We start from the raw sequence: 12593 nt of genomic DNA, 5'->3' as shown, positions 1-12593 counted from the left end.
TTTTAGTCCATAAAAATGCCTAGTAATTACTGATTATTTAAATTTGTAACTATTATCTTATTTTGTGCTTCCTATGTGTCTCACCCATTATGTTCTTTTTTAACCTCACTTTTTAAAAAAGATTTTTAAATTGATTTTTTGAGAGAGAGAGAAACATTGATGTGAGAGTGTAACATTGATGAGCTGTCTCCTTCCTACCACACACTGGGGATCGAGCTTGCAATCTGGGCATATGCCCTGACTGGGAATCAAACTGGCAACCTTTTGGTGCATGGGACCATGCCCAACCTACTGAGCCACACCAGCCAGGGCTTTACCCCACTTTTGACTCAATATTTTTTGTTTATTACATATCTTCCCTTCACTGATTAGAAAATGACACATATGTTTCTATTTCTTTAGAGGTAACCTTAGAAATAACAAACTCCTTTCTCAGTTTATCCAAGTCTTAACTTTATGCAAAGTTAATCAATATCTTTACCCTTCTCTTGAAAAACACACTTAATACTTTAATACATTTTAATTCCATTCACCTTCTTTTAAACTTCTATATTGTGGTGGTGCATTTTAAAAACGAAAGCATTGATTGTGGTCTTTTATGTTTTTTTCCTAAATAATCAACTTTATTAGATCATCATTTACACACAACAAACTTCACTCATTTTAAGAAAACTGATAGATGATTAAAAAATATATTTTTATCGATTTCAGAGAGGAAGGGAGAGAGAGATAGAAACATCAATGATGAGAGAGAATCATTGATCAGCTACCTCCTGTGCGCCCCCTACTGGGGATCAAGCCCGCAACCCAGGCATGTGCCCTTGACCAGAATCACACCTAGGACCCCTCAGTCTGCAGGCCGACACTCTATCCACTGAGCCAAACCTTATAGGGCTGTTTGATAGATTTTGATAAATGTCTCCACCACCACAATCAAGATATAGAACCTCACTATCAACTCTAAAGTTCCCTTGTGCCCTCTTGTAGTCAGTCTCCTTCCCCCTACCCAGTCCTTGGCAACCATTGAACTTCTCTCTGTCACTATAGTTCTACCTTTTCTAGGATTTTGTATATGTGGAATCATATAATATGCAGCATTTGGGTCTGGCTTCTTTCTCTTAGCTGATGGTTGGGATTCATCCATGTTGAATGTGTCAATGGTCTGATTCTTTCTCTTCATTCCTTTGGGTGGATCCAAATTTCCACCTGGTATCATTTTCCTTCTGCCTGAAGAGCTTTTATTTAATATTTCCTGGAGAGAAGACAAATTCTCCCAGAGTTTGTCAGAAATTTTAGCCTTCATTTTTGAAAGGTATTTTCATTGGCTTTAGAATTCTAAATTGGTAGTTTTTCTTTCAGCAGTTTAAAGATTTTTCATTCATTATCTTCTGCTTTGGGCTGTTTCTGATGAGAAGTCTGACATAATTCTTAATTTTTTCCCTTTGTGTGTAAGATATTTTTTCTCTGGCTGCTTTTAAGATTTTCTCCTTATCACTGGTTTTCGGCAACGTTGAGTATGACGTGCTTTCACATGTTTATCTTTATTCTGCTTGGGGCTCATTGAGTTTCTTGTACTTGTTGTGTTTCTATCAAATCTGGAAAAGTTTCAGCCATTTTTTTCTTAGAATATTTTTTCTGCTTCCCCTCTTTCCTGAAACTCTGATTACAAATGTGTAAGGCCCCCTGACCTTGTTCCGCAGGTGATTGATGTTTGTTAACTTTTTTTTCATTCTTTTTCCTCTATGCGCTTAATTGGATAATTTCCAATGCTATGTTCTCAAGTTGTCTGATGTTTTCCTCTGTAATTCCTAAAGTACTGTTAATGCCAGCCAGCATATTTTTTTTTTCAGTTCAGATTTGTATTTTTCATCTCCTATGATCCTTGTGTCCCTTTATTTTGCATATTCCATTTTATCCTCATTTTATTCATGTTCTCCTTTGTATCTTTGAACATTTTTATAAAATTTATAATGTTTTCAAGCCCTTGATGACTAATTCTAGTATCTCTTTTATTTCTGGGTCTGTTTTTGTTGATTGATTTTCCTCCATATTTACCTGTTTTTTTGAAAGCTTAGTAATTTTTTGATTGGATGCTGGATGTATCAGTCAAGGGCTGGGAAAAGGCAGAAATCACATTGGTAATTTGAACAAATTAATATAAATTATTATTAGCTAGTAAAATGTGTTTGTTTGTTTTTTTCTAAAAGGGGAATGGAGGACTTTAAGGAATATAGGAATAACAAATGCAGGAAGCCCTACTTCCTCTATGGTGGAGGGAGAGAAGACAAGGAAGGAAATAAGAAATTGGAAGAAGCATTCTTACCTCTACCCCTGCTTAGATTCAGATCTTGTTGCAGAGGGTGTGGCTGCTATATGAACACACTGCCTTCCAGTGGAGAAGAAACTTGCCAGAGGGTGTGGGTCAGAGATTTCCATAGCAACAATCCACTGGATGGTTGGAAAACTCATGCAGTGGTTCTCAACCTTCTGGCCCTTTAAATACAGTTCCTTATGTTGTGACCCAACCATAAAATTATTTTCATTGCTACTTCATAACTGTAATGTTGCTACTGTTATGAATCATAATGTAAATATCTGATATGCAGGATGGTCTTAGGTGACCCCTGTGAAAGGGTCGTTCGACCACCAAAGGGGTCGCGACCCACAGGTTGAGAACCACTGCATTAGAGGGTATAGATAGGCCATAGCTGGTCTATAGGCTCTGCCTATCAACTAGCCAATAAGCTAGGGTTCCAGTGAACCAGGCCTCCTAAACACCATTGTGTGGGGAAGCATGAGACTTGGTTGGAAAGTCTGGAAGGAGGAATCTCCGAAAGGTCAGAGGCCTCTAGGGGGACCATGCTGCAGGCTTTTCTAAACAAGTCTGAGCCCCCAGGTGTTTTACTGGAGTCTTTATGTTTAGTCTTTAGACATCCCTGTTTAAAGGACACTGCAGATGCATGTGTTTTCTCAAGGATACTTACCCTGCTGATAGTATCTAATAGTTAATTTTAGTCCAAGCTGTTGTTACAATAAAAGCCTGAGGAGGCAGGCAAACAGGGCTGTTTGGTTTCTCAAGCCAAGCAGTCCCTTAGCCCTCTCTTTTACAGAAATGCATGTCAGAGTAATCATTCATCTGCCGCTCAGGGTCTGCTGGTCAGCCCCGGCACCATTGGCAGCTGTGGAGATAAAAAACACCAGAACCAGGAAGAGAAACGTCTTGCAATGGCCTTGCAGTGACACCTCCCCGCCTGCCTCAACATACTTTAAGGACCAAGTTGAATATAGCACCCAGTGTTCAGGGTCTAGCTCCAGTGTCACAAGGCAGGACAAAAAGGGGTGCATTTAGAGTTAAGAAGCAATAAACTGCCATGTGGACATTATGCATTTTCTGTTGTTGAATGCTGGATTTTGTTGGATTCCTTAATATTGCATTGGCACATACTCTAGCACACAATTAAGTTACTTAGGATTCTTATGACCTTTCGAAAGCTTAATTTTTTTTTTATGGTGTGTGCCACTACTAAAGTGTGCCCCTTCTAAGGAATTTATCCAGTGTCCCACGTATTGAGAGGTGTCACCACTCTGGATGGTGGGAACATGAACAATTCCCCTCTCTTTGCGGACTCCTGGACTTGTTTTGTCCGCTGTTACTTTCCAGTGGTTCTTTCTTGACCCCTGACCTTGTAGAATTTCACCGAATGCATGTGTAGATCAGTATCCAGCCAAATACCCCTTGGCAGATCTCTTCCCCCTACATGTTCCATTTCTCTGGTAACCTGACTCACACATTTTAGCCACATGATGTCCCTACACTCTGATATCCATCTACTTAACCCAGACCACTGGGCTCTGTTTGCATTATCTGTCCCTGCCCTGCAGTCTAGAAACTGTCTCCAGGAAATGAGCTCGGACAATCATAGGGCTCATCCCATTTGTTTTTCTTCTTTTAGTGCTCAGTCCTGCGCTATTTATTTTCCAGTATCTGAAACCAGTGCTCGCTCTCTCTCTCCCCTCTCCTATACATTTTCCAAATTGTTTATGGTGATAGGGCAAATCCTGTGGAAGTTTAATCCTTTCTGCATTTAAATTTTATAATTTAAAAAATCCTCTTGATACATTCCTTTTTATGTAATTTCATGTAGTCAATATTGATTAGATTTCCCCATATAGTTACTACTTCACTTCTTCTATCTCAGACTTTCTTTCTGGAATTTCTTTTCTTTTTTCCCCATTGTACAACTTTCATTGAGGATCTGCTAGTGGCAAACTCTCAATTTTCATATATCCCAAAAATTAAAAAAATAATTAAACCCTTGATATTTCAAGATAACTTCTCTGGGTATGAAATTTTGGCTGACATTTATTTATCTCAGCACATTGAAAATAACATTCCATTTTCTTCTGGTTTCCATGGCTGCTATCGAGAATCAGTCATCATCTAGTGGTGCTCCTTTTAAAAAATAGTATTTTCTTTCTGGCTACTTAAAAAATCTTGCCATTGATTTTGGAGTTTTACTGTGAGTCTAAATGTGGGCGTCTTTTTGTTTAATCTGGTTGGATTCACTGGACTTTTGAATCTAAGGGTTGATGTTTTTCATCAGTTCTGAAAGGTCTCAGTGATTAGTTTTTATAATATTGCTTCTGATTCATTCTCCTGCATTTTCCTTCTGGAACTCTAATTTGCTGTATATTAGACCTATTTACTGTATCTTTCATTCTTTTTTTTGTCCCTTTAACAATCTATCATTTTGCATTTTGTGTTTAATTCTGGATAGTGTCTTTGTAATTATTTTTCAGTTCACCAATTCCCTCTTTAGCCGTGTTTAATTTGCAGTTAAGCCTGCCCACCCACTATTTAATTTTAGTTATTATATTATTCATTTCTACATGCTGTCTTTGTTTCTTTTCCAAGTCTGTTTAGTTATTCTTTATTGTTTCTTGCTCCCTGCACATATTTTAAGACTTATTTTCTATTTATTCTAAAATAGCACACATAGTTTCCAAGTTGTGTGGTAAGTTCAGCACCTGAAACCCTTGCAGGTCTGTCCTGCTGCCAGTTGTTTCTGTTGCTTCTCCGTCACGATGCCTTGTTTTCTCATGTATTTGGGTAGTTTTATAGTGTGGTTTGCTCATTTTCCTTGAATTTCTATTTATGGAAATTTGTGAGACCTGTGATTGCAGAGGGCGCTTCCAAAGAATATTTGTTTTTATTTTTTTGCATCTGCCAGGCCACTGGGGCACTTCCTGGCAGCAACCACTGTAAATTAAATTCTTGGTTTGTGGAGTGTGGGACCCCCCAGGTTGTGTGAGTTCAAGTTACCAACTTGTATAAGGGATGGCTGATGGTTCCAAATTCTCAGTAGTTACTTTTTCCATTTTTCACTTAGTGCTTAGTTTTAAGACAATCCATTTTCCTTGCAAATCCCATAAAGGAGGGGGTGGTTGGTTTTTCTCCTTTGTCTTTAACCTGAGAGTTTAGCCTTTTGAAGTCTCAGCTATTTGAGGGAAGAAACTCCTATCAGACTCCCCACTTTGGGCACACCCTTGGTTTTGTCACCTTACCCTAACAGTGGTTGGCAAACTGTGGCTCTCGAGCCACATGGGGCTCTTTGGCCCCTTGAGTGTGGCTCTTTCATAAAATACCGACTTCTGCGCATGGGCCACGAAGTTTCAATCGCAGTGTACGTGCGCGCCCACACGTGGTATTTTGTGGAAGAGCCACACTCAAGGGGCCAAAGAGCCACATGTGGCTCGCAAGCCACAGTTTGCCGACCACTGGTCTAGGATACCGGAAAAAGCAAAGCTCAGTTTCACAAAACTTGAGCGTGAGTTCAGTGAATATCCCCCGGGCAAGCAGCTGCTACTGTCCTTAGCTTTTTGGTTCCTGTTTTCATTCATTCAATTTTTTTTTTTTTTTTTTTTGCCTCATGCATTGTTTACTTTCTTGCTAGCTTATCTGACATTTAAAAAGATTTTTTTCTTATTTTATCCAGATATCTTAATTGTTTTCAATAGGAAGGTCATCCCAGGGCTCTATCCCTTTTTATTACCCAAAACTGCAATACTGGGATCACACTCAGTATCCTTCTTCAGTACCTAGCACATAGTAGGTTGTTAGACACTATTTGGCAAATACATGAATGAACAAGGGAATGAATGAAGACATATACACACAGTCTTGGCTGCACGAACTATGAGCCAGCCTGGAGATACTGTAAGTCAGGGACCTTGCCTGATGAGCTCACCACTGCCTGACACTCTGTAATGACCCATGCCGGGGTCTAGCCGATGTCAACGGCTCTTGAAATTGAGTGGCCTAGAGGCAACAGGAAATCTGTCCTCATGGGTGACATTGCTCTATGGAGAGAGCAACTTCTCAAATCTGTGGGCCTTGGGGATGATTGTTTTTTAAATGGTGGGGATGGGATTCAGTGACCCTTTTCTGCTCTTTCCCTGACTCCTCTGGGACTGTTGGCTGCAAATCTCCTCTCACAGTGATGGAGTCTTGTCTTTGGTTTCAGTGCCCTGATCCAAGCCCTTGCAGTTCAGTGCGGTTTATGCCCCAGCAGCATCTGCCTCACCTGGGCGCCTGTTAGAAACGTAGAATCTTAGGCCCAACTCCGACTTCTGATTCGGAATCTTCATTTAAGATCCCAGGTTATTCATGTGCACACGGACGCTTGAGAAATACTGCTCTAACCCACTGTTTGTGCGCAGCATATGGGTTTCAGGTGTTCAGCAAAAAACTGATTCTTGTAGCCTTCAGGTGGCCATGTAGGATGCAGGCTTCAGGATGACGAGCCAAACTTGCACCAGGTTTGGCTGAGCCTGGCTCAGGAGGTGCTTTGCCACCTGGACACCTGTGTCAGCAGCCAGCTGTGTTCTGTGGACAAGGGGTGCCTGGACTTGAAGAGGGGTTCACCTCCCTGGTGTCCTGGAAGCAAGGAGCCCAGTCCAATGTGGGCCAAGTCATGAAGTGGGGGGATCAAGAAGTTGGTCAGGATCTCCACCGTGAAGAAACTCTAGGAGATGGCTCCGTACCCTGACTTTACAACAGGTAGAGACGGAAGCCACCTGCAGGGGATGTGCCCCTTTGGTGGCATCTGTGTTAGCTGCAGGGAGAGAGCATGCACTCTCTGCAAATGAGAACTTCCTCATTATTGTGAAATACTTGATATGAAATGTTTGATTGTATCCACAATCCATTCACATTATAATGAGAAATTTCAACATTACGTTTGTCAAAGAAAGAAAAGGAAGAGCTGTTAGGTTCTTTTAATAAAATTTCAAGTGTTATACATTTTTGAATGGTTATAAGATGATCTTACTTTTTTTTATCATGTACTTGTATGAACAAGTTTCCTATTCAAAAGCCCCCATTAAGCCTGGCCGGTGTGGCTCAGTGGTTAAGCATCAATTTATGAACCAGGAGGTCAAGTTTGATTCCCAGTCAGAGCACATGCCTGGGTTGCAGGCTTGATCCCCAGTAGGGGGAGTTCAGGAGACAGCCCATCAATGCTTCTCTCTCATCATTGATGTTTTTCTCTCCCTTTCCTTTCCTCTCTGAAATCAATAAAAATATATTTCTTTAAAAAAGGCCCCATCAAGAACTGAGTATGGCCATTTCACCCGTAAAGCCTGATAGTAAAAAACTGTTCATGAAAGAAAGCTCATGTTACTCATTAAATATTTTGAAAATATTTTATTGGGAAGTTTTAATGTTGACATTTCTTATTATAATGTGAATGGATTGTGGGTATTCAATATTTAATATTCTCCCTATTTTTTTGTACTTATTTTTCTTATCAAAATTATCCTATATAATAAAAGCCTAATATGCAAATTATCCCCTCGGACAGTCGTTCAACCCAGAGTTTGATCTGGAGACCAGGAGTTCAACTGCTCGCTATGACGTGCATTGACCACTGGGGGCGACGCGGAACATGGCAGGCATTGGTGATGCTCTGTGACCTCTCGCCAGGCTACCTGGGAGGCAAGGGTGACAGGGACAGAGGTGTGGTGAGATTGTGGGGTGTCCGCCAAGCTCGCTCTCACTTCCCCTGCTACCCTCCCCCAGGACGCTAGGGCTCATGCACCAGGGAAGCCCCCATGCTCAGGTGCTGGGCACCCACAAGGAGCTCCCTCCGAACCTGCGCAGCCTCTTTCGGGTGAGCTGGGCCACAGCCACTGGGACCTCAAGGGCCAGTTGGGCTCCCGGGGGTTTGCGCAGGAGCTGGTCTGCGAGGCTGGTCAGGAGAGCGCGCACTGCCCGCCCGGCTTCTGTGCAGTGCCACTGGGTGGCCCAGAGGTCCACGCTGTGCCCTGGCCCGCGGCATCCGGCTGCACGCACCACATCTCTGCATGGGGACTTGGGTGCCATAACTCAGGCAGAGGGGGGCACGCAGGGGCCCCGGGGGCCCAGGTGCTACCAGGGCCCAGAGGTCAGCTGGGACCTGCCCTTCCATGCTAGATGCTCATGCTTCGATCCCTGTCCAGGGCTAGGGACCCCACTCGTGCACAGATTTTGTGCACTGGGCCTCTAGTATAATATAAAGAAAATGTAATCCTAAAGTTTTTTTTCCCCACCCAGTTCCCAGTAGATGCTCCCAGTTGCCTCCAGTTTACCCTAAAGGGTTGTGCAGCTTTGGCCATTTTCTCTGTGTGTCCAGGTTGGAGGTACCTGGGAAATTTTACTGTAACCCTCTGTGCTCCCCACTTCTCTGAACTGACTTGGGCCCCTCTACCCACTGGGGCAGAGAATGAGGTGACCAACAACACCCTTCAGGACTTTCCCTCCCTCTCCTCCCCTTTAATCTCCCTCCCTTTCTGTGAGGGACCCCTTCTTGAGAAAGTGTCAGCTGACTCAAATGGTTGCTATGGCAACCCTAGAGCTGGGAGGAGCAGGGGTGGCCTGACTTGCAGATGGGCTTTCCCGGAGGAGCTGCCCCTTTTGGGGGCAAAATTGGGTAGATGGGGCCAAGGCACCAGGGGCCAGCCCAGCCTCAGATCCGCCAGGGACATGTCCTGGCCTCAGGTCTCCCAGACGCCTGGTTCCCACACTTCACAGAGGTCTCAGGGTTTATTCATCCTAAGGCCACACTCCGATCACAACTGGTTTCAAAACTGGCCTTTCTTCTAAGGCCCCAGAGGTACCTCCTGCCTCCCTATTGCACTGTTAGCGGCTTGAACCTGACTTTGGCCTCCAGAATTTTGCAGTGGGACTTGACTGCACAGGCGCTATGAGCCTTGCATCAGGGCTTTGGAGCCAGAGAGATGTGGGTTCAAGTCTTGGCTCTGCCACTGACTAGCTCTGGGGTCTTGGGCAGATCATTTAACCACGCTGAGCCTCAGTCTTGCATACAAATGATGGGTTATTAAAGGTCCATCTCATAGGGTGGCCATGTGTGAGCTCACACTTTGTCAAGCTCTCCGCCCAGCTCCTGACATGTAGTAAGTCCTGAATTAATGAAGATTGATGTTATTTCCCCCTCTGCTCCCTGAGTTGTCCCTTTCTCCTCTTCCCTTCCCTTCCCTTCCCTTCCCTTCCCTTCCCTTCCCTTCCCTTCCCTTCTCTTCTCTTCTGTGGCTGCGAACTCCTTAGCTCTTTATGTAAACCTGACCCTCAAAGAAAACAGTATCCCTTGGCAGAAGAAACTGAAACTTTGTGCACACAATCCAATAATTCTGCACAAAGCGAGGGTAATTAATAAACAAAACCACTAGGCAATACCCAAGAGAGCTTATTACAGAACATAACGCTCAGAACAGCCACCCGGGGTTGTACTTGGCTCAGCGTTTTGAGACTGTGCTCCACTGTCGGCGTTGTTTGATGACCGACTCTCTGGTCCCTCTCATTGAATGTTTGGCTGGAGGGGAATTTACCCTGTTTGCTTTGAAGTTTGTTATTTTGGGGGGCAGGAAACTAATAATTAAAAACTGGTCAGTAACAAATAACATTGAAATCATTTTTTTTCTTGCTGCTTTTTAAGCAAATTTAAAAATATCAAATAGCGTTTTAGGCTGGGTTCTCCGGGAAGCGGCTCTGAGTTGGGTTGAGTGTGTGGAATGTTTATCAGAGAGGGCCCATGCCTTCCAGCTCTTTTCTCTGCACCTGATGCAGTTGCTTTTATTTTTATGATTTTACAAAATCTAAATTATTTGATGCGCATGTATTTTAATTTATGTAAATAATATTGTGCTAGAAACCGAATTCTATTTCCTTCCTTTTGCAGCTTCATGTTTTTTACAGGCCCATCCAGGGTGCTGTGTGCCTCTCCAGGCTGTCGCCACCACTTGCTGAATCCACCACTTCTTCATTCCCCACAATAGAGGCCTCGATTGCTTCTGAACCTCATCCCCTCCTCTTCCAACAACCCCACTGTGCAGATTCCCACCTTCTCCTTCCAGATCTGTGTGCCAGTTTCTCTTGGATCTATACCAGGAGGGAATTTATGGTAAAGGTGTATATGCAGACTTAATTTAGCTAAATAGACTTTCACTTTCCATTCTTAAAGGGCCCTGCACTCCTCAATCCCCAGGGCTCACAGATGATGAAATCTCTCAACTAGAAGATGCTAGAAAATAACTTAAAAAAAATTTTTTTTAAAGCACTTTGCTTGTCAAACAGAACACAGGAGATGGATTTAGGCCACTGGAATTCAGTTTACACACTCCGGGTGGGAGGCCCAGGCTCGCACTAGCCCTCACCTTGGCCTTCGCACTCAGGGGTCACACATTCCTGACATCTCCCCTGTGTCTCTTCAGGGTGGGGCCTGGTTCACATGAACAAGTCTCGAGTGATGCTTGGGCCTCTTCAAACAGTGCTGGTCAGCGGTCTGTAGGTCGGAGGGGGAACATTAGCAGCCTGCTGACCTTCCTTATCTCTCCAACCCCAGTCTTCTGGGACCATCGCCTGTCAGAGCAGATGAGATTCACCCGGCGGGAGGGGCTCCCCACTTGTGTGCCCTCCGCCAGCTCCCGCTTTCTGCCTGCAGCCCCTCCCTGCAAGCTGAGGAGGAGAGGAGAGAGCCGGGGAGGGGGTTTGTCTTAGTTCAGGCCGCTATAACAAAATACCCTAAACTAGGTGGCTTATACATAACAGAAATCTACTTTTCACGGTTCAGGGCCTGGAAGTCCAAGATCAGGGTGCCAGGGCAGTTGGGCTCTGCTGAGGGCCCTCTTCTGGGTGGCAGACTGCAGACTTAGCTGTGTCCTCACGTGGCAGAAAGAGAGGGGGAGCGAGCTTCTGGCCTCTTCTGATAAGAGCACTAATCCCACTCATGAGGGCTCCACCCTCAGGACCCCCTTACCTCCTGAAGATCCCACCCCCTAATACCATCACATAGGGGATTAGACTTGCATATATGCCCTTTTGCGGGGACAGAGACATCCAGGCCATAACAGAGGCCCTTGGTGCTTGCTCCAGCTCCTCCAGCAAAAACAGCGATTGTTGTTTTGTTCCTCAGGAGTCTGAGAGAGCCCTCGGCAGTGGGGGATGTCCCAAACATCGTGTGGCCTTAGACAATAGCCACAGGTGTCCAGATATTGTTTATAACGTTTGTTTTGAAAAGAGAAGAGTACAATAGCTTTAAATCTTCCCGTTTTAAATCAGAGCCTCTGGGGTTCCAGCCCACCCAGCCACTGATTCCCAAGTGGGCAGTAGGGTTTATTGACGTTGGCCACATCCCCCGATGGTGACTGGACTTCCTAAGGTGAGACATCTGCCCTCCAGAGAGGAAAGGATTGGGAATTTCAGGTTCTGGAGTCAGACAGTCCTCGGTACAAACCTGATCCACTGCTTACAGGCTGTGACCGCGGACAAGCCTCTTCATGTCTCCAAGCCTCAGTTTCCTCAGCTGCAAGATGCGGAGGCTACCACCCATCTGAAGGTTAGATGAGCTCATAGTTGCAAAGCTACCTAGCTGGTGCCTGGCATACAAAAATAAGTTAATGGATGGGAATTTCAAGAAGCAGCCCAGGGAATCCTGGGATACAGACGACTTTGGAGAAATACACAATTAATAAGTATTTCCTTGGGCCTTCGGTGTACCAGGCACTGTGCCAGATACAACACCTTGGGCTGTGTCCTGCTTACATGGATGGAGGCTGCTGAGGGACTTGGCCATCCAGCGAGGAGGTAAGGAGAGGAGGCAGGGCTTAGGCCTCGCAATGGGGCTTCCTCTCCAGCCTCCAGTGTGAGAAGTGACTTTAAAATGTCTATTTGCCAAATATTTATTGAGTTGCAAATATTGGAATTCACTAGGGCTAGTTTAAGCAAAATAGGGATTGATTAAACTATAGGAGAGGATGCATAAGCTCATTGGGAGGGCAGGAGAAAGACTTGAGGGAAGGCTAGAAACTCAGAACCTCCGTGCAGAACTGCCCGGATGGGGCAAGTATTGCCGCTGCCAATGGGCTGGATGCCAGGAGCTGACCTCACTGCAACCACGGTCTCTCCTGCCACCGGAAATCCACCTTGTGACTAAGGCCACCTTGAAAGCCGACCGCAAAACAGAAGCCTGTGCCTGCATCTGCCTGAAGATTGGTGCTGAGTCAAGAACTGTCAGGGCAGAGCCCAGGTCACGTGCCTG

This window comes from Myotis brandtii, unplaced genomic scaffold (assembly GCF_000412655.1).
Source record: "Myotis brandtii unplaced genomic scaffold, ASM41265v1 scaffold324, whole genome shotgun sequence".
In the NCBI taxonomy this organism is placed as follows: Eukaryota; Metazoa; Chordata; class Mammalia; order Chiroptera; family Vespertilionidae; genus Myotis; species Myotis brandtii.
Note: the sequence above shows the minus strand (reverse complement) of the source record.